The 20,205-nt window shown below is 37.8% G+C and overlaps 2 pseudogenes; both read left to right on the top strand.

Moving 5' to 3' along the window:
- Positions 1–2,166, top strand: part of LOC132482965 (RNA-binding motif protein, X chromosome-like) — a 324,440-nt pseudogene extending 322,274 nt beyond the window's left edge.
- A 5,726-nt stretch (positions 2,167–7,892) lies between these two features.
- On the top strand, positions 7,893–16,597 carry LOC132482966 (RNA-binding motif protein, X chromosome-like; annotated as a pseudogene).
- The last annotated feature ends 3,608 nt before the right edge of the window (positions 16,598–20,205 follow it).

The raw sequence follows: 20,205 nt of genomic DNA on the forward strand, positions 1-20,205 counted from the left end.
TTATGCAACCACCAGCTCTGTTCAGTTCCAAAACATTTCATTACCCCAAAATAAAATTAATAAGCAGTCACACCCAATTTCTGCCCCCTTGTCCCTGGTAGGTACCCACCTGTGTCCTTATCTATGAATTTATCTAATCCTGAATATATCATACTAATGGAAGCAAACAATATGTGACCTTTATTATCCAGCTTTCCCTTAGCATAAATATTTTCAAGGATCATTCATGCTGTAGCGTCAATCAGTACTTCAGACCTTTTTGTTTTTTTGGCTGACTAAATATTCCATTATATGTGTGGTTAACATGGTTTGTTTATCCATCTGTGTGAGTTATTCCCATCATTGTGCTGTCATGAATACTCCTGTACAAGCATTTGGGTACCTGTTTTCAATTCTTTTTGAATGTATATATACTTAAGGAGTGGAATTCCTGGGACATATAGGAATTCTTTAATATTTTAAGAAACTGCTAATCTTTGCCACAGAGCCTGTACTATTTTACATTTCTGCCATGCACATATACTTGGTTTGTTTCTCTGCCTCTGCACCAACACTTGATATAATCTATTTGTCTATTTTTAATTATAGCCAGTGTGATACGTGCAAAGTAGATATTTCATTTTGGGTTTGAATTTCATTTCCCTAATAAATATGTTGAGCAGGTTTTCATGTCCTTGTTGCTCATTGTATATCTTCTTTAAACAAAAGTATATTCAAGTCCTTTGCCCATTTAAAATTTTTTGTCTTTTTGCTGTCTTGAGTTCTTAAATATTCTGGATATGATAAGTTGCATTTAAAATTTTAGCTGCTTTATTTCAGTTATTCAAGGAGAGATTATCCACACCCCTGAGCCAGCAAGGATTATACTCCACCACGTAGACGCTATGCACACAGTTATTACGGACATTCAAATTCTCGGAATGATCATCCCTCTAGAGGACATAGGTAATATAAAATTTTGTGTTTATATCAAATAAAAACATTCGTTTAAATTATGTTATTGTGACACATAATTTAAATTGATGACATAATTTATGACATTCTTTTAAATTCAGTGACCGTGATGGCTATGGTGGAAATCGTGATAGAGATTATTCTGAATATTGAAGTGGAAGCTTTTACAGGGATTCATATGGGAGTTACGGTAAGAGTCCAGTTACAACTTGTAAATCATAGAATTAGACTTAACCAGATCGTTGTTTACTCTACTTTTACTTCAGTTCCTCAAGGGTAAAAGTATGTTTAGCATGTCCCTTTAGATAAGTTAAAGACCTTTGAATTGTTTTGTTAATAGCTCACTTAAAATAAAATGCTATGAAGGGTAAATGGGCAGCCTCATCTTTTTTTCTCATTACAGAAAACCAATTTTAACATTATTATTATTTTTTATTTTTATTTTGTGTGCGGTACACGGGCCTCTCACCATCGTGGCCCCTCCCGTTGCGGAGCACAGGCTCCTGACGCGGAGTCCCAGAGGCCATGGCCCACGGTCCCAACCGCTCCCCGGCATGTGGGATCCTCCTGGACCGGGGCACGAACCCGTGTCCCCTGCATCGGCAGTCGGACTGTCAACCACTGCGCCACCAGGGAAGCCCCACTAAATCTTGTTAAAAGTTGCCACTCTACTGATTATTTAAAAATGCTAAAATAGGGGCTTTTACTTTCAAAGAAACTACTTAGGCTGAAAAATATTGCTCGCTCTTTTAAATAAATGTAGAAGCCCTGCACCGTTGCTACATAGTTTATATTTTCATAGCAGAGAGAGATGAAGCTTATCTTTTCAAATATTTAGCACTTTAAGTCATGTGATACGATACCAGAAAAATCTGTAATTTTAGCGTTTGTTTATCAATCAGTAACTTCCCATGTGACTCCCGTGGTGCACCAGCAGCACGAAGGGCCCCTGTGACTTACGGTGGAAGCAGTCGCTGTGATAGCAATATGAGAGATGGATATGGAGGAGGTCTGGAAGGTTACTCCAGCAGGCAAAGTAATACTTATTCAAGTGGTCGAAAGCGTAGAAGACAGGAACAATGAGGGTTTCCACCCTCTGTCAATAGGGAGTACCTTGCTCCCCGTGACCCATACAGTAGCTCAGTTTGTGGGGCTTCCAGACGAGGTTATGCGGGAAGCCAATCTGAAAGAGAGGGCCGAAGCAGATATTAAAAATAACACTCAGTTATGCACCAAATGTTCGTTACAAAGGAAAAGTTTAAGTTGTTTTCCTTAATTGATGCTTGAATACTACTAAAAGAAAAATGTTGGTTTGTGGGGAAGAGGCATATATTAACTTTTCCTCTAGGAATTTTCAGACAAAGTGAAAACATGGAATTATTCAGAGGACTTTCATGTTCTTAATGTTAATTGAAAAGTAGAAGTCGTGTTTCAAATGTTCAAAATTTTCAGAATAAAAAAATTTTGTGAAATATGTCTTGTTAATTACACTGCTGAGTTAAACAAGCATAAAACTTTTGTTTGGAGGGTGAATTGTGCTGTTTGCCTAAACTTTTCCTTTGTACATGAATGTATTCAAAATTAAGCAATGTGTTATTTCTCCATCGCAAGCTGTGACTGTTTTCCAGTTAGGCTAAAGAAATTACATGTTCCTTTTTTTGAAAGCTTAAGCGTGTAGAAGGTTGGAGAAGTCTCCAGAAAGGCTGAGAAACAATGCTTGCATTATTAGTGAAAGTCGATGTGTCTTTATCCCTTTAAAGCAATAGTATAGATGAGAGGAAAATGTAGACATGTGACTGTAAAGAGTTTAAGAAATCTTGAGGTTAAGTATCTATTTTCTGATCCATATTCAAGTGGCAGATGACCAACGTGGGAATAATGGTTATAAAACCAATTTTCCACTAAACGTAAGTGGAACCAGTTAACTTTTCTGAGTATATATATCTTAGTGAAAGTTAGTACCCCTAGATTTTAAAACATTGGGAAACATTTTAAGTAATACTGATTTCAACTTTATTTTGGTGTGCTTGATGTAACACAAAGGGTTTCGTAATATACTCATAAGTATAGAGTTATCTGGAGGGTTAAGGGTTTTTTGTCAGTGACCTCAGGTGACATTTAATTAGTAATGCTTAAAATTTGGGAAGAAACTTGAGTGTAAAAACTTTAAGCCAAATTGGAATCTGCAAAACTAGTACGGAAATCTGCAATATCCTTTTAAGGGAACAGCAAAAATGAAGTTAAGGGGAAGGAGAGTATTATTTGAGCCAAACTGAGGATTATAACTCAGGAGACAGACTCAGAAAGTTCTGAGGACTGTTCTACCTGTTAGAAGTCAAAGGCATGGTTACATCCATTTTGAAGAGAAAGGACAGTATATCACATCAAAGTGACATACAGATATTTTACATGAAGATCAGCAGGGATACGTAGTCTGGGTAAGCAGGTACAAAGTGAGCAGCAAGTCAACATGATCCCAGTACAGAGCTGGGAAAGAACAGTATTCTTTTTAAGAAGTTGCAGCATAAGTGTCAGAGGAAGGTAAAATAATTGACCTTTATGATCAGGAAGGCAATCTGTCTTTGAGGAACTCTGGTTAATGTGTAATGCAGATATTAGGGAGGGAGCGAGGATGTCTCAATGACCACAGCATTTTATGTTTAATTTTTCTTGGCTGGCCTTAAAGTACTGTATTTCATAAAATCCTACGGGGCATGAAAGGTTTGCTTTTAGTATCTAACATATCAGATTGGTGAGTCAAATCCTTAAAACGAAGGGTAAAGCAAACGAAGTTTCGAACCCCAAACTGAACCGATTACTTTTTCCTGAGTACATGTTCATGAAAAACCCATAAAACTCTTAAGTGTTTAACAGTTGGGTGATCTTCAAAATACAGGGATACTGTGGGTTTGGTTCCAGAACAGTAAAGCAAGTCATGGTTTTTCTCAATTTCACGGCTTCTTATGTAACCCAGTCTTTCCTATTAACAGAAAACATGTATTTCTCCACTAGTTTTTAAGAGAACTGTGTTTGTTCCTTTCTTCCTCATGTGTAAATTCTCATTGGGTTCCCAGTGAATTGAAGGTGCTTGCTCTTCATGCCAAGAGTTGGGCATGAGACAGGCAGTTAAGCAAGTAAAGTGAGGATTTATTTAAGCAAGAATATGCCCTCAGGGAGAGCAGGCAGTTAGGTGAGGAGCTGCTGCCCTGGGTTCCACTGGCAAGCCGGTTATGAGGGGCATACAGAGGAAGGGGTGGCATACTCATTGGGGAAGCAGGAGTTTGGGGGTCACATTCCCTGCTTCTTTGCAGCTCCAGAAGGGATTTTTGTCCTTATTTAGCTTAGTCAGAAGTGTCATGGCCTCACTGCATGGTGTGTGCTGCTTGTCTGCAAGGCTAATTTTATTGTAAGGAGAGCATAATGAGCAACAGGTTACATTTGGAAGTAGGAGATTCCTGTCTTTCTTCATCTCTCTTTGTCTGCCTTCAGGACACTTACCACCGAAAATGTGCAGTTTCCTGTCAGTCTGGGGGTCCTTGTTTTTCTTTGTCTGCCCATGGACCTCTGCTCTTTACCAGGTGCTTGATTTCCTGCCACCTGGCCCCTCTTCCATTACTCTGCTCATATCTAGCTACTCGCCTGCTGTAGCAATTACAGTAATCTTAACCTCACAGTCCTTTAATTGCATTGCAGTCACTGAAAAACATGCTTAACATCCAGATTTAATTTTGTTCATGAATGAGTGATATCCAAACCTCTATAAGATGATTTTCTCAGACACCATCTGAGATTTCATATCAATTGTTTTTCCTCTCGTGTTTCTTTCCTGTCAAGCAGAGGGTTGAAATATTAAACAATCATTATTGAAATACTAACAATTCTTTGATTTCCTACTATATACTGAACTTGTCCCTTCCAGTAGACTTGCTTGGAAGCTGCCGGTTGGCCTACATATTAGGTAGAAACCATAAAACCCCTAAATTAGGGAACAGTTATAACTTTGCCCGATTTAAAGATCAGCTTTTGTATAATTCATAGAGTTGTTATCTATCTAGACTATGGAAAGTGTCCCAAGAAATACTAACTGATCACCATCAACTGATCAACTGGTGTTTACATGAACACATTTCATTGCATAGTTTTCTCAAGTGCTCAATAATGGTTAATATACGATTAAGACACTACCAATGCAAAGCATTAACACCACAGGTCTGGGCTTCCCTAGTGGCCCAGTGGTTGAGAGTCCGGCTGCCGATGCAGGGGACACGGGTTCGTGCCCCGGTCCGGGAGGATCCCACATGCCGCGGAGCGGTTAGGCCCGTGAGCCATGGCCGCTGAGACTGACTTTTGGAGCCTGTGCTTTGCAATGGGAGGGGCCACAACGGTGAGAGGCCGTCATACCGCAAAAAAAAACACCAAAAACCAAAACAGTTTTATGATTTTGACCAGTCTCCAAAAAAGGCAGGATTACAAATTAACCTCAGGCTCCCACTTCATATAAAAGTAATTACAATATTTTGTTTTGAACCCTGAATTATGTTTTCGGCGTTGTGCTCAATGTATGTGCTCAGTACATCATTTAACCTCACAATAACCCTATCTGATAATTCTTTATCATCTTGTTTTCGTAGACTGGGTAAATTTAAGAGTTTAGGTAGCTTACCCAGTTTCATATAACTACTAAATTTTGAAGTTTAGATTATTTTCTGTCTGCCTGACTTCGTATCATATGAAATCACCAGATGCATTATATCTTCTAGACATTCATCTTTCTGTTTCAGATTATTCTAACAGTTCCACTAAAAAAATTAAGTAAGTAGCATATCTGCATAGCAAGCAAAATGCTTCATGATCTGGTCCTCCCCATTTTTCATCTATCAAGAAATCCCTGCACTCTCCCTACTGATTACCTGGAGCTTCACGTTATTACCCCAAAATGCCTTTCCTTTTTTTTTTTTTTTTTTTTTTTACGGTACGCGGGCATCTCACCGTTGTGGCCTCTCCGGTTGTGGAGCACAAGCTCCAGACGCGCAGGCTCAGCGGCTATGGCTCAGGGGCCCAGCAGCTCAGGGGCATGTGGGATCCTCCCGGAACGGGGCACGAACCCGCGTCCCCTGCATGGGCAGGGGTACTCTCAACCATTGCGCCACCTGGGAAGCCCTTCTCCTTTATATTGATTAAATTAAAGCAACTGGAAAGGGTATGCAGTAAAAAGTAGAGAACACATTCTGCTGTTGCAGTTTTCTTTAGAGTTTCTCCTGCGAGATTCTCTCGCGACTTTCTCTGTTCACCCCTCCCCCACCTCCACATCTTCCATCTTCCCTACCTCCCCTGTGGCTCATCCCTTCCCCCCCCCCACCGCTACATCTGGTTCCTTAGCCTCTTTCTAGAAGTAGAGCGCTTGCTCTCGAGCCTTAGTTTAGTTAACAGTCGTCTGAAGAGACGCGGAAGGATGACTTCTGAAGAGGAGGACAAAATAAGGCAAGAAATTCGGCATTTTAGGAAGGAGAGAATAATTTATACCTCAGGAGAAAGAGTTGACACCTATATGTTCTCCTGTTACCAGAGAAAGCGTGGTAATTCAGATTTTGATTTTTCTCTCAGGCTTTTACTGTAAGAGATAAGAGCCGAGTAAGTGGTGTTTGTATAAATATGTCTGAATAGACAGTGTCTCGAGAAGTCTATCAGTTGTTCTTGAACAGTACGTTTAATGTTTGTTCTCCTGGAGAATCAGTTGCCAAGGCAGCGATGAAAAGCCAGTGAAGTTCCTGGAATTTGTCCCTGAATTGAGAAGTTGGGGGTGGGGGTGGAGCTAGGTTTGAAATGCTGCGGGAGGGAATATATTGAGTAGATAACTTAACTGTGATTAGCGGCGTACCCTCTTTGCTGTTTACTCTCACTTGCGGGTAGTGGAGCGTATGCCGGGCGCCAGTTTGTTCCGCTTGCACTTTTGTTTTTTGCGGTATGCGGGCCTCTCACTGCTGTGGCCCCTCCCACCGCGGAGCACGGGCTCGGTACCCAGAGGCTCCAGACGCGCAGGCCCAGCGGCCATGGCTCACGGGCCCAGCCGCTCCGCGGCTCGTGGGATCCTCCCAGACCGGGGCACGAACCCGTATCCCCTGCATCGGCAGGCGGACTGTCAACCACTGCGCCACCAGGGAAGCCCTCTCGTGCAGTTTTGATTTTTTCTTTTTTGTTTCCTCGGGTTTTCTTTGTGAAAGCAGAGGTTCTGAGCAATACAAGCAAGATACCTATTTTAACTTAAATGATTTAAAACTTGTAATTTTAGTTATCAAATGTCAAAATGTTGATTCACTTGACAAAAAGCGTCTGATTTAATTTGGCATATAAAGAATGGTACTCTCTTTTGACCAGTGTTTCTTAAAGTCTCTCAATCTAAGTAAACACACTTTACATTTTCCTCAATAAAGGAAGTAACTCCCTCCTTTTCCTTTATGACTTACCACTTTTAAAGTTTGTGGGAAAAAATTATTTTAAACATTATTTGATGCATAGACAAGAAAAATGTGAGTAGATGTGAACAATTTAAAAATATGTTTAAGGTATATTCTGCACAGTTCATAAAACATATTAACTGTTAGATGTGTAGAATCCAGGACCATTTATTATTGCTTATTTTTTTGTTGTGTTTTGGAAAAGAAGCCTTGAACCCTGCAGGTAAAATAATTTACAGTTGCCTTCTAATCTAGTTTTTACATACAGGTTTTTGTAAGATATCTATAAAGAATGGAGCATTTGTTACGCCAGTGCTTGTTTGGCTTTGTGTTACAAGTTTCCTCTCTTTTAAGTAAGAAACGGCAAATATTTTCACTGCTATAGGGTACTTCAGTTGAGTTATAAACAGGTGTAATAGTTTTTGCTTATAATTTATTTTTTGCTATATGTATAAAGATATATTTTTAATTACTTACAGAAAAATGGTGGAAGCAGATCAGGCTGGGAAACTGTTCATAGGAGGCCTCCATGCTGACACCAATGAAAATTCTCTTGAAGTGGTATTTGGGAAATATGGTCACATTATGGAAGGTAATTTTTAGAACCTATATATATATATATATATATATACACATAAACACAGATATATATATATATGTATACGTTCGAAGCAAATGTGTATTAAACACACACCATTGAACAGCTAAGTTAAAGTGCTTTTTCTATTTGTAACACATGAGCACTTTTTTTTAAAGTTTCTGTTTTTTATTAGGAAAGCACTGGGCAATGAGGGAAAGTGTACACCTTAGGGGCTCCTACTACTGAGTAGGGCAAAAAGCAGCGTTTCTTTCTTCACCCCAGCCACGCTTTGCAGCATGCTGGGTTTTACTTACCTGACCAGGGATCAAGCCCACGCACAGTGGCATGCAGCATGTGGATCATAGTTGCCTGACGAGGAATCAGACCCGTGTCCCCTTCATTGGGAACGTGGAGTCTTATCCACTGGACCACCAGGGAAGTCCCAGGGGTTTTTAAACATACTGTCGTCATAGGACATGAAATGGGATGAGATATGCTAGCTGTAGAACGGTTGAAATTATTGACTATTTTTAAAATACTAGAAATGATATAAAATGGAAAGGGTTTTTTTGCTTTATTTGTTTTTGGTTTTTGTTTTGTTTTTAAGTAACTTCCGGGAGGCTGTTACTGCACTGTGTCCATAACATGAAATTAAGGAGGCCTTATGAGAAAGTGTCAAAGGATTGATTATTTTGAAAATATGAAACGTTCAATTTTATGTGAGATTTAAATTAAAAATATTTATGTATATTACAGTTATGTTGATGAAGGATCAGAAGAAAAACAAGTCTAGAGGCTTTGCTTTTATTACTTTTGAGAATCCTGCAGATGCAAAGGATGCTGTCCAAGATATGAATGGAAAAGTAAGAGACTTTAGTAATATTTTGTATTCTCCATTTATTACTATTTCAAGATTTTTTTTTCTAATTTTTTAAAGTAACATGATGCCATATAAGCCTTCACTCTCCATTTTGTCACATAAGTATTGGATTGTCCGGTTGGAAGGAGATTGACATTAACATTAGCTTTAACAATATATTTTAAGCCTGTTTTAGCATTCAAATGTAAAAGTAAATGAGTTTTAGCCTGTAGAGCTCTCCCCAATATCCCGTACTGTTATTTTTAAGTCTCGACTTTTTTGTACTTCAGAGTCACTCTTCCTTGTGTCACTGTTACAAATAATTACTTGTCCCTTACAACTGTACTTTTAATTGCATATTTGCTCAAAGAATTTGTTTATATTGTAGGTAGTATTTTTCCCATTTTATATTGCAGGTCATATCTTTTTATATTCATCATCCTGTGAATTGTTCATTGTTAAAAGTACTTCCAGTGCATCTCGGTTCTCATAGTGTAGAACACATACATTAATTCCCTTTGTCCTATAGCTTGGTTTCTGGTATGCTGCAGGCACTTGGCACATGTTGACCCTTTTACTTTACTTTCATATTTTAAGGTATGGTAGTACCTAGAAGTTGATCTTGACTCATGATTTTATTTTGGGTGCAGAGGTAAATTTGTGTCATGAAGGATAGTAGACCCCCATTATTTGTTTGTTTTCAAGCACAAGAATGTGTAGTCTGTGTAGACATTACTCTTCAATTCTTTATTCAACAGATATTTTATTGCCAGGCATTGCTTTAGCAATTGATTAATGGTTGTGGGGAATACAAAATACCTATTTTCTTGGACACTTGTGTTCTAGGGTGAAAGATGAGAAACGTACAAGTAAAACTAAATACAATTTCATATGAAAAATATTAAGGAAAGTAAAGTAGGTAATTTCATTAGAGCTTAAGGGGAGTGGTTTTCTATACATATAGATCTAAGAATGTTAAATCCTGAATGTTGGAAGGGAGGCAGCCCTTCATAAGTCTGTGGGAAATATTTTGGACCCAGAAACAGAAAAGGAGGCCCTAACGTGGGAGCACATGGCTGTTGAGGCTGTTTGTATTGGGCCAGGGCCCATCCATATCCACCAGAAGTCTTAGTAGGAATTCAGCATTTAAAATTGTCTTCCAAGGATAACATGAAACAGCTAGGTTGTTTTACGTAGAGCAATTATATTATGATTTGAATACAGTTTTCAAAAACACTTTGGCATCTATAGAAGGTTAATGTAGGAAGTTGTTGGAAGATTAAGAAGTGTAAGCATTTCTGAAACATAAGAATATGAAGTACTATTATAAGAAGTTACTCTTTGGGGACATGTTTAAACAATTGAATAAGGCAAGAAATGTTGAGGACCAAGTAAGTGCTCTATTTAAAAATAAATCAAGGAGATTATTAGAAGTAAATACAGAAGAGCAATCATCTTGGAAAATTTTCTTTCCCTTAATATTTAATAAATGCTAAAAACGATTAGAGTAGGGATAACCATTTTGAATAAATAACTGAATAATTTTATTTTTTTAAATGACACGTATACTTTTATTTACCCTTGGGACACTGAAAACTTTGAATGGTAGAAGTAGAGAAATGAAGTGAGTTTAGTTCTCCATTATAGAAAATAAAAGGGTATATTCTCTCATGATAAGTGAGAGGTATTAATCTTCTTTTAATACCAGAGGACATTTCAGGGAGCTCCAATTGCCAATACGTACACTTTGTGTTGGATGACTTAATGAAAGGCAGTTACTAATTAAGTCTCATTTATCTGGCATGGTGAAGGACACCATCATTTCAGAAGAAAATGTTTGCTTTGGGGAAAAAAGACTGATCTTGGACTAGTGCAGTAGTAAATAAATTTGATGTGATGTTATTAATGTTATACTTAATCTGTTTAGTCTTTGGATGGAAAGGCAATTAAAGTAGAGCAAGCCAACAAACCATCTTTTGAAAGCGGTGGTACACAGAGACCACAACCTCCTGCAAGAAACAGGGGCCATCTGAGAAATCCGAGACATGGAAGAGGAAGAAATCGAAGAGGAGGAAATGGAAGAGGAGGAAATGGAAGAGGAGGAAGTGGGAGCGCAAGAGAGCATCCCTCACCTGGAGGACACCTGGGTGATGTTTTCAAATACAAGGCTGCAACCAGAGGACCGAAAAATAGTAGGTTTAACTGTATAGAAACCTCTCAGTTTTTATTCCATCCTTTATGAGCAAAGTAGTGTGTAAGAACTATCAGATGATGAATCACATTGATAGTCAGAAGTATTTCTAAGTGGTGAAGAATTATTGTAGTTATAAAATGACTTAACTAGGTAATGTGCAAAAAGTTAATCACCTTACAGGGGAATAGCATAAATTTTAAAGTAAATTCAGTCTCTTTTACCATTATTACTAATTGCCTCTTTTCTTCGAGGATTTTTCTACAGAGTTTCCTACTGTCGATCATACATTAGAATTTTTCACTTTAGGACCAATAACTTGATATGAGTTTAAATCAATGATTCATTCATAATCTATTAAAAATACATTGGTTAATTTTATTCTGAGAGTAGCCTTATTGCATCATAAACATCCTAGAGAATCTTGAAAACTCCACAACAGAAAATAAAAGTCACTCAGAATATCCACAATTCAGGGCTAAACACTTCATATTTTAGGTTTCACCTTGCAGTATTTGTCTTAAGTATATGTGTTCAGACATCTAAGCAAATCTCCATTGTCATTTTGATATGAGGCTTTTCTACCTGGGTCTCTGGTATGCATTTGGGAAAATACCTGAGGGAAATAAATAGAGCTTTAGATTCTAAAAGGTGTCTTTGATCCAGGAAAAGAGTAAAAAGCTCTGCTTCAGACATATGTATGTTTTCTTTGTGTGTGTGTATTAGAGGAGAAAGTCGTTGAAAATGCCTTTTTTTGGATTTTTTCAGAGAAGTTTTCTACTTAGTAAGAAAAGGAGGAAAAGCACTTTGCATTTCAAAAACTTGCATATATTTAACAACCTTTGCTTCATCTATTAACCATAACCAGTCTTCAGAAATAAAACATTTAGTTTCTTTTTGTGATAATTACATGTGTGAATTTTAGGAAATGTTTTTGGAAAGTTCAGTTAAAGGGTAACCCATTTTAAGATAACACAGTTTTGCTCTTTTCCCACTATCTTGAGCTTGAGAAAAGTTGACCAGTTCATATTCTGCCATGTGTAAGAATACTCATTTTTTTCTTGCCTGTGGCAATACAGGGGAATTGGAATATACCTAAACATCTTTCTGGTTAGAAAGGTAACACATAAATTTTCAGTATTTAGTGTGCATTTCTTAAATACTATTAAAATTGAACAGAACGTAGCCCCTTTCACTGAGAAATTAACATTAAGAGTTGATCTGTGAATAACACAGGCTTGAACTGTTGATCAACTTACAAGCAGATTTTTTTTTCAATAACTACATATAAGATCACTGCATGATCCAAGGTTGGTTGAATCCATGGATGCAGAACTAGGGATACTGGACCAAGTGTAAAGTTATAAGCAGATATTCTCCTGCAAAGGGAGTTATTTGTATGTATATACTTAACTTTTAGGTAATGCATTTTTTATTCATATTTTTTTCTTTTTAATGTTTTGATTTATACCTAGGATGTTGTGTTTTTCAAAAGCTTCCTTGACACCAGAATTATATAACTAATAACTTACCATCTTCCTCCTAAAATGATGAACAATTCAGTTTTACATTTAATTTATCCAGGTTTTCCTGTACTCTCTCTCTTCTCCCCAAACTGCTTTCATACCAGTGGTTCTTTAGCTTTTTCCTCGATTTTCCAAACTGACTTTTACGGTAAGTCTTTGAACTCTACTAACTTATGTGTCATATGAGGAAACAATCATATTGGTTTAGACAGATAGGAAAGCTGAAGACTGGAGTAATTGTTGAGTGAAAATTTATAACAATAAGTGAAACTAGCCCAATGAAAAAATGTTGATTCTACTTAACTAAAAAGATTTCATTTAAACACAGGTCGTGGTGGGCATACTCCTAGTCCCAACGCGAGTTCTTCCAGGGGAGCCTTTCCAGTTAAAAGAGGACAATCTTCGAGAAGTGGAGGTCCTCCTCCTAAGAGATGTGCTCAGAGACGAAGCAGCAGTGGGGTGGGAAGACAAGGTAAATGCTATATAATGCAGAGACAGTTGTTTCTCATTAATGAAAGTGAGCTATTTTTAAACAGAATGTTTAAGCAGAATGGAAAGTGAGAAGTATATGAACATGTTAACCAATCACTAATTTATTTATTGATTTGTGGTTGGGAAATAATTTCTCAGTTTTTGATTATAGATGTAATAGGTGATTAGCACTGCTGTGGGGAAAACATTGCTTGTAAGTCCATGTTTGCTATAGAATTCCTCTTAATTTAAGTTGCTGCTAACACTTTTTGGTTAGTAGGCTTCTTTATCACATAGCTTCAGTATCAGAATTTTCATGAAAACTATGTCCTGTGAGAGAATGTTCTGGTGTGTAGACTAGTTTAGCTATGTATATTGGCTACCTGGTTTTATTAATTATTATAAACAATAATTGAAACTTGCCATATGAACTGTAGTTGGTGCTCTTAACTTTTTTAGCACTGTTTTCTGATCCTTAATATGGTACAGACTTGAAACAGCCATTATCAAATTGCCATTTTACGTGTAGACGATGAATGAAGCCAAATGTAGCACGATATTGACTTCAAAACACAACAGAAGCTAAGAAGCCTACCCTTTCCATTATTAGATGGTTAGCCTAGGGAACAAACAAGAGAAGAGAACAAACAAGGTCCTAGTGACCTCCAGGAATGAGGAATAAGAATTAACACATGAAGAGAACATTATTTATGGGAGATAGTTTCATATTTTGGAAGCGGTACAGTGTTTTTCAAATGAGCCCTTTATTGCTAATAAACAATAGAAGTCACTGTTGCTATCATCATACAAGGTCAATAATTAAGGTTGTGCACTTAAAGGAGAGAGCCAACCACTTGGTGATTGAATATGTGACAGTAGTTACCAAAAATTAATGTTTTGCTCCAAGTTTGAGAAGTGTTCCCTACTGCTGGTAATTTAAAGGGTATGCAAAATGTATGGGGAACAGGAGATGTCAGAAAATACAATGTTCAGTGGTAACATTGAAAGGGAAACGAAAATGTGCATAAATGGAATTTTAGAAGGAGTAGTTTTTTAAAATGATTTTAGAGAGTGGAAGGCTATCAGTCTTTTGGATTTTTCTTTGAAACATTACTGTCAATTTTGAGATACTTACATAAGCATTTTTAAATTAAAGGTTCAGTATCACATGGAAGACAAAATTATGGAGGTCCTGCTCATAGAGAGCCAGTCTCTTTTCGGAGAGTTGGCTATATGTCACAGAGATGGTGGCTATGCTACTAAAGATAGGTAATAGAAAGCACAGTATATGAATTAAGTCATGGTTAGTTTTGTTGTTCTTGTTGAAATTTACCTAACACAAAATTGAACATTTAAAAGTGAACAATTCAGTAACATTTAACACACTTAACAGTGTTATGCAACCACCAGCTCTGTTCAGTTCCAAAACATTTCATTACCCCAAAATAAAATTAATAAGCAGTCACACCCAATTTCTGCCCCCTTGTCCCTGGTAGGTACCCACCTGTGTCCTTATCTATGAATTTATCTAATCCTGAATATATCATACTAATGGAAGCAAACAATATGTGACCTTTATTATCCAGCTTTCCCTTAGCATAAATATTTTCAAGGATCATTCATGCTGTAGCGTCAATCAGTACTTCAGACCTTTTTGTTTTTTTGGCTGACTAAATATTCCATTGTATGTGTGGTTAACATGGTTTGTTTATCCATCTGTGTGAGTTATTCCCATCATTATGCTGTCATGAATACTCCGGTACAAGCATTTGGGTACCTGTTTTCAATTCTTTTTGAGTGTATATATACTTAAGGAGTGGAATTCCTGGGCCATATAGGAATTCTTTAATTTTTTAAGAAACTGCTAATCTTTGCCACAGAGCCTGTACTATTTTACATTTCTGCCATGCACATATACTTGGTTTGTTTCTCTGCCTCTGCACCAACACTTGATATATTCTATTTGTCTATTTTTAATTATAGCCAGTGTGATATGTGCAAAGTAGATATTTCATTTTGGGTTTGAATTTCATTTCCCTAATAAATATGTTGAGCAGGTTTTCATGTCCTTGTTGCTCATTGTATATCTTCTTTAAACAAAAGTATATTCAAGTCCTTTGCCCATTTAAAATTTTTTGTCTTTTTGCTGTCTGAGTTCTTAAATATTCTGGATATGATAAGTTGCATTTAAAATTTTAGCTGCTTTATTTCAGTTAGTCAAGGAGAGATTATCCACACCCCTGAGCCAGCAGGGATTATACTCCACCACGTAGACGCTATGCACACAGTTGTTACGGACATTCAAATTCTCGGAATGATCATCCCTCTAGAGGACATAGGTAATATAAAATTTTGTGTTTATATCAAATAAAAACATTCGTTTAAATTATGTTATTGTGACACATAATTTAAATTGATGACATAATTTATGACATTCTTTTAAATTCAGTGACCGTGATGGCTATGGTGGAAATCGTGATAGAGATTATTCTGAATATTGAAGTGGAAGCTTTTACAGGGATTCATATGGGAGTTACGGTAAGAGTCCAGTTACAACTTGTAAGTCATAGAATTAGACTTAACCAGATCGTTGTTTACTCTACTTTTACTTCAGTTCCTCAAGGGTAAAAGTATGTTTAGCATGTCCTTTTAGATAAGTTAAAGACGTTTGAATTGTTTTGTTAATAGCTCACTTAAAATAAAATGCTATGAAGGGTAAATGGGCAGCCTCATCTTTTTTTCTCATTACAGAAAACCAATTTTAACATGATTATTATTTTTTATTTTTATTTTGTGTGCGGTACACGGGCCTCTCACCATCGTGGCCCCTCCCGTTGCGGAGCACAGGCTCCTGACGTGGAGTCCCAGAGGCCATGGCCCACGGTCCCAACCGCTCCCCGGCATGTGGGATCCTCCTGGACCGGGGCACGAACCCGTGTCCCCTGCATCGGCAGTCGGACTGTCAACCACTGCGCCACCAGGGAAGCCCCACTAAATCTTGTTAAAAGTTGCCACTCTACTGATTATTTAAAAATGCTAAAATAGGGGCTTTTACTTTCAAAGAAACTACTTAGGCTGAAAAATGTTGCTCGCTCTTTTAAATAAATGTAGAAGCCCTGCACCGTTGCTACATAGTTTATATTTTCATAGCAGAGAGAGATGAAGCTTATCTTTTCAAATATTTAGCACTTTAAGTCATGTGATATGATATCAGAAAAATCTGTAATGTTTAGCGTTTGTTTATCAATCAGTAACTTCCCATGTGACTCCCGTGGTGCACCAGCAGCACGAAGGGCCCCTGTGACTTACGGTGGAAGCAGTCGCTGTGATAGCAATATGAGAGATGGATATGGAGGAGGTCCGGAAGGTTACTCCAGCAGGCAAAGTAATACTTATTCAAGTGGTCGAAAGCGTAGAAGACAGGAACAATGAGGGTTTCCACCCTCTGTCAATAGGGAGTATCTTGCTCCCCGTGACCCATACAGTAGCTCAGTTTGTGGGGCTTCCAGACGAGGTTATGCGGGAAGCCAATCTGAAAGAGAGGGCCGAAGCAGATATTAAAAATAACACTCAGTTATGCACCAAATGTTCGTTACAAAGGAAAAGTTTAAGTTGTTTTCCTTAATTGATGCTTGAATACTACTAAAAGAAAAATGTTGGTTTGTGGGGAAGAGGCATATATTAACTTTTCCTCTAGGAATTTTCAGACAAAGTGAAAACATGGAATTATTCAGAGGACTTTCATGTTGTTAATGTTAATTGAAAAGTAGAAGTCGTGTTTCAAATGTTCAAAATTTTCAGAGTAAAAAAATTTCGTGAAATATGTCTTGTTAATTACACTGCTGAGTTAAACAAGCATAAAACTTTTGTTTGGAGGGTGAATTGTGCTGTTTGCCTAAACTTTTCCTTTGTACATGAATGTATTCAAAATTAAGCAATGTGTTATTTCTCCATCGCAAGCTGTGACTGTTTTCCAGTTAGGCTAAAGAAATTACATGTTCCTTTTTTTGAAAGCTTAAGCGTGTAGAAGGTTGGAGAAGTCTCCAGAAAGGCTGAGAAACAATGCTTGCATTATTAGTGAAAGTCGATGTGTCTTTATCCCTTTAAAGCAATAGTATAGATGAGAGGAAAATGTAGACATGTGACTGTAAAGAGTTTAAGAAATCTTGAGGTTAAGTATCTATTTTCTGATCCATATTCAAGTGGCAGATGACCAACGTGGGAATAATGGTTATAAAACCAATTTTCCACTAAACGTAAGTGGAACCAGTTAACTTTTCTGAGTATATATATCTTAGTGAAAGTTAGTACCCCTAGATTTTAAAACATTGGGAAACATTTTAAGTAATACTGATTTCAACTTTATTTTGGTGTGCTTGATGTAACACAAAGGGTTTCGTAATATACTCATAAGTATAGAGTTATCTGGAGGGTTAAGGGTTTTTTGTCAGTGACCTCAGGTGACATTTAATTAGTAATGCTTAAAATTTGGGAAGAAACTTGAGTGTAAAAACTTTAAGCCAAATTGGAATCTGCAAAACTAGTACGGAAATCTGCAATATCCTTTTAAGGGAACAGCAAAAATGAAGTTAAGGGGAAGGAGAGTATTATTTGAGCCAAACTGAGGATTATAACTCAGGAGACAGACTCAGAAAGTTCTGAGGACTGTTCTACCTGTTAGAAGTCAAAGGCATGGTTACATCCATTTTGAAGAGAAAGGACAGTATATCACATCAAAGTGACATACAGATATTTTACATGAAGATCAGCAGGGATACGTAGTCTGGGTAAGCAGGTACAAAGTGAGCAGCAAGTCAACATGATCCCAGTACAGAGCTGGGAAAGAACAGTATTCTTTTTAAGAAGTTGCAGCATAAGTGTCAGAGGAAGGTAAAATAATTGACCTTTATGATCAGGAAGGCAATCTGTCTTTGAGGAACTCTGGTTAATGTGTAATGCAGATATTAGGGAGGGAGCGAGGATGTCTCAATGACCACAGCATTTTATGTTTAATTTTTCTTGGCTGGCCTTAAAGTACTGTATTTCATAAAATCCTACGGGGCATGAAAGGTTTGCTTTTAGTATCTAACATATCAGATTGGTGAGTCAAATCCTTAAAACGAAGGGTAAAGCAAACGAAGTTTCGAACCCCAAACTGAACCGATTACTTTTTCCTGAGTACATGTTCATGAAAAACCCATAAAACTCTTAAGTGTTTAACAGTTGGGTGATCTTCAAAATACAGGGATACTGTGGGTTTGGTTCCAGAACAGTAAAGCAAGTCATGGTTTTTCTCAATTTCACGGCTTCTTATGTAACCCAGTCTTTCCTATTAACAGAAAACATGTATTTCTCCACTAGTTTTTAAGAGAACTGTGTTTGTTCCTTTCTTCCTCATGTGTAAATTCTCATTGGGTTCCCAGTGAATTGAAGGTGCTTGCTCTTCATGCCAAGAGTTGGGCATGAGACAGGCAGTTAAGCAAGTAAAGTGAGGATTTATTTAAGCAAGAATATGCCCTCAGGGAGAGCAGGCAGTTAGGTGAGGAGCTGCTGCCCTGGGTTCCACTGGCAAGCCGGTTATGAGGGGCATACAGAGGAAGGGGTGGCATACTCATTGGGGAAGCAGGAGTTTGGGGGTCACATTCCCTGCTTCTTTGCAGCTCCAGAAGGGATTTTTGTCCTTATTTAGCTTAGTCAGAAGTGTCATGGCCTCACTGCATGGTGTGTGCTGCTTGTCTGCAAGGCTAATTTTATTGTAAGGAGAGCATAATGAGCAACAGGTTACATTTGGAAGTAGGAGATTCCTGTCTTTCTTCATCTCTCTTTGTCTGCCTTCAGGACACTTACCACCGAAAATGTGCAGTTTCCTGTCAGTCTGGGGGTCCTTGTTTTTCTTTGTCTGCCCATGGACCTCTGCTCTTTACCAGGTGCTTGATTTCCTGCCACCTGGCCCCTCTTCCATTACTCTGCTCATATCTAGCTACTCGCCTGCTGTAGCAATTACAGTAATCTTAACCTCACAGTCCTTTAATTGCATTGCAGTCACTGAAAAACATGCTTAACATCCAGATTTAATTTTGTTCATGAATGAGTGATATCCAAACCTCTATAAGATGATTTTCTCAGACACCATCTGAGATTTCATATCAATTGTTTTTCCTCTCGTGTTTCTTTCCTGTCAAGCAGAGGGTTGAAATATTAAACAATCATTATTGAAATACTAACAATTCTTTGATTTCCTACTATATACTGAACTTGTCCCTTCCAGTAGACTTGCTTGGAAGCTGCCGGTTGGCCTACATATTAGGTAGAAACCATAAAACCCCTAAATTAGGGAACAGTTATAACTTTGCCCGATTTAAAGATCAGCTTTTGTATAATTCATAGAGTTGTTATCTATCTAGACTATGGAAAGTGTCCCAAGAAATACTAACTGATCACCATCAACTGATCAACTGGTGTTTACATGAACACATTTCATTGCATAGTTTTCTCAAGTGCTCAATAATGGTTAATATACGATTAAGACACTACCAATGCAAAGCATTAACACCACAGGTCTGGGCTTCCCTAGTGGCCCAGTGGTTGAGAGTCCGGCTGCCGATGCAGGGGACACGGGTTCGTGCCCCGGTCCGGGAGGATCCCACATGCCGCGGAGCGGTTAGGCCCGTGAGCCATGGCCGCTGAGACTGACTTTTGGAGCCTGTGCTTTGCAATGGGAGGGGCCACAACGGTGAGAGGCCGTCATACCGCAAAAAAAAACACCAAAAACCAAAACAGTTTTATGATTTTGACCAGTCTCCAAAAAAGGCAGGATTACAAATTAACCTCAGGCTCCCACTTCATATAAAAGTAATTACAATATTTTGTTTTGAACCCTGAATTATGTTTTCGGCGTTGTGCTCAATGTATGTGCTCAGTACATCATTTAACCTCACAATAACCCTATCTGATAATTCTTTATCATCTTGTTTTCGTAGACTGGGTAAATTTAAGAGTTTAGGTAGCTTACCCAGTTTCATATAACTACTAAATTTTGAAGTTTAGATTATTTTCTGTCTGCCTGACTTCGTATCATATGAAATCACCAGATGCATTATATCTTCTAGACATTCATCTTTCTGTTTCAGATTATTCTAACAGTTCCACTAAAAAAATTAAGTAAGTAG

The sequence above is a fragment of the Mesoplodon densirostris genome, assembly GCF_025265405.1.
Source record: "Mesoplodon densirostris isolate mMesDen1 chromosome Y unlocalized genomic scaffold, mMesDen1 primary haplotype SUPER_Y_unloc_1, whole genome shotgun sequence".
Classification (NCBI taxonomy): domain Eukaryota; kingdom Metazoa; phylum Chordata; class Mammalia; order Artiodactyla; family Ziphiidae; genus Mesoplodon; species Mesoplodon densirostris.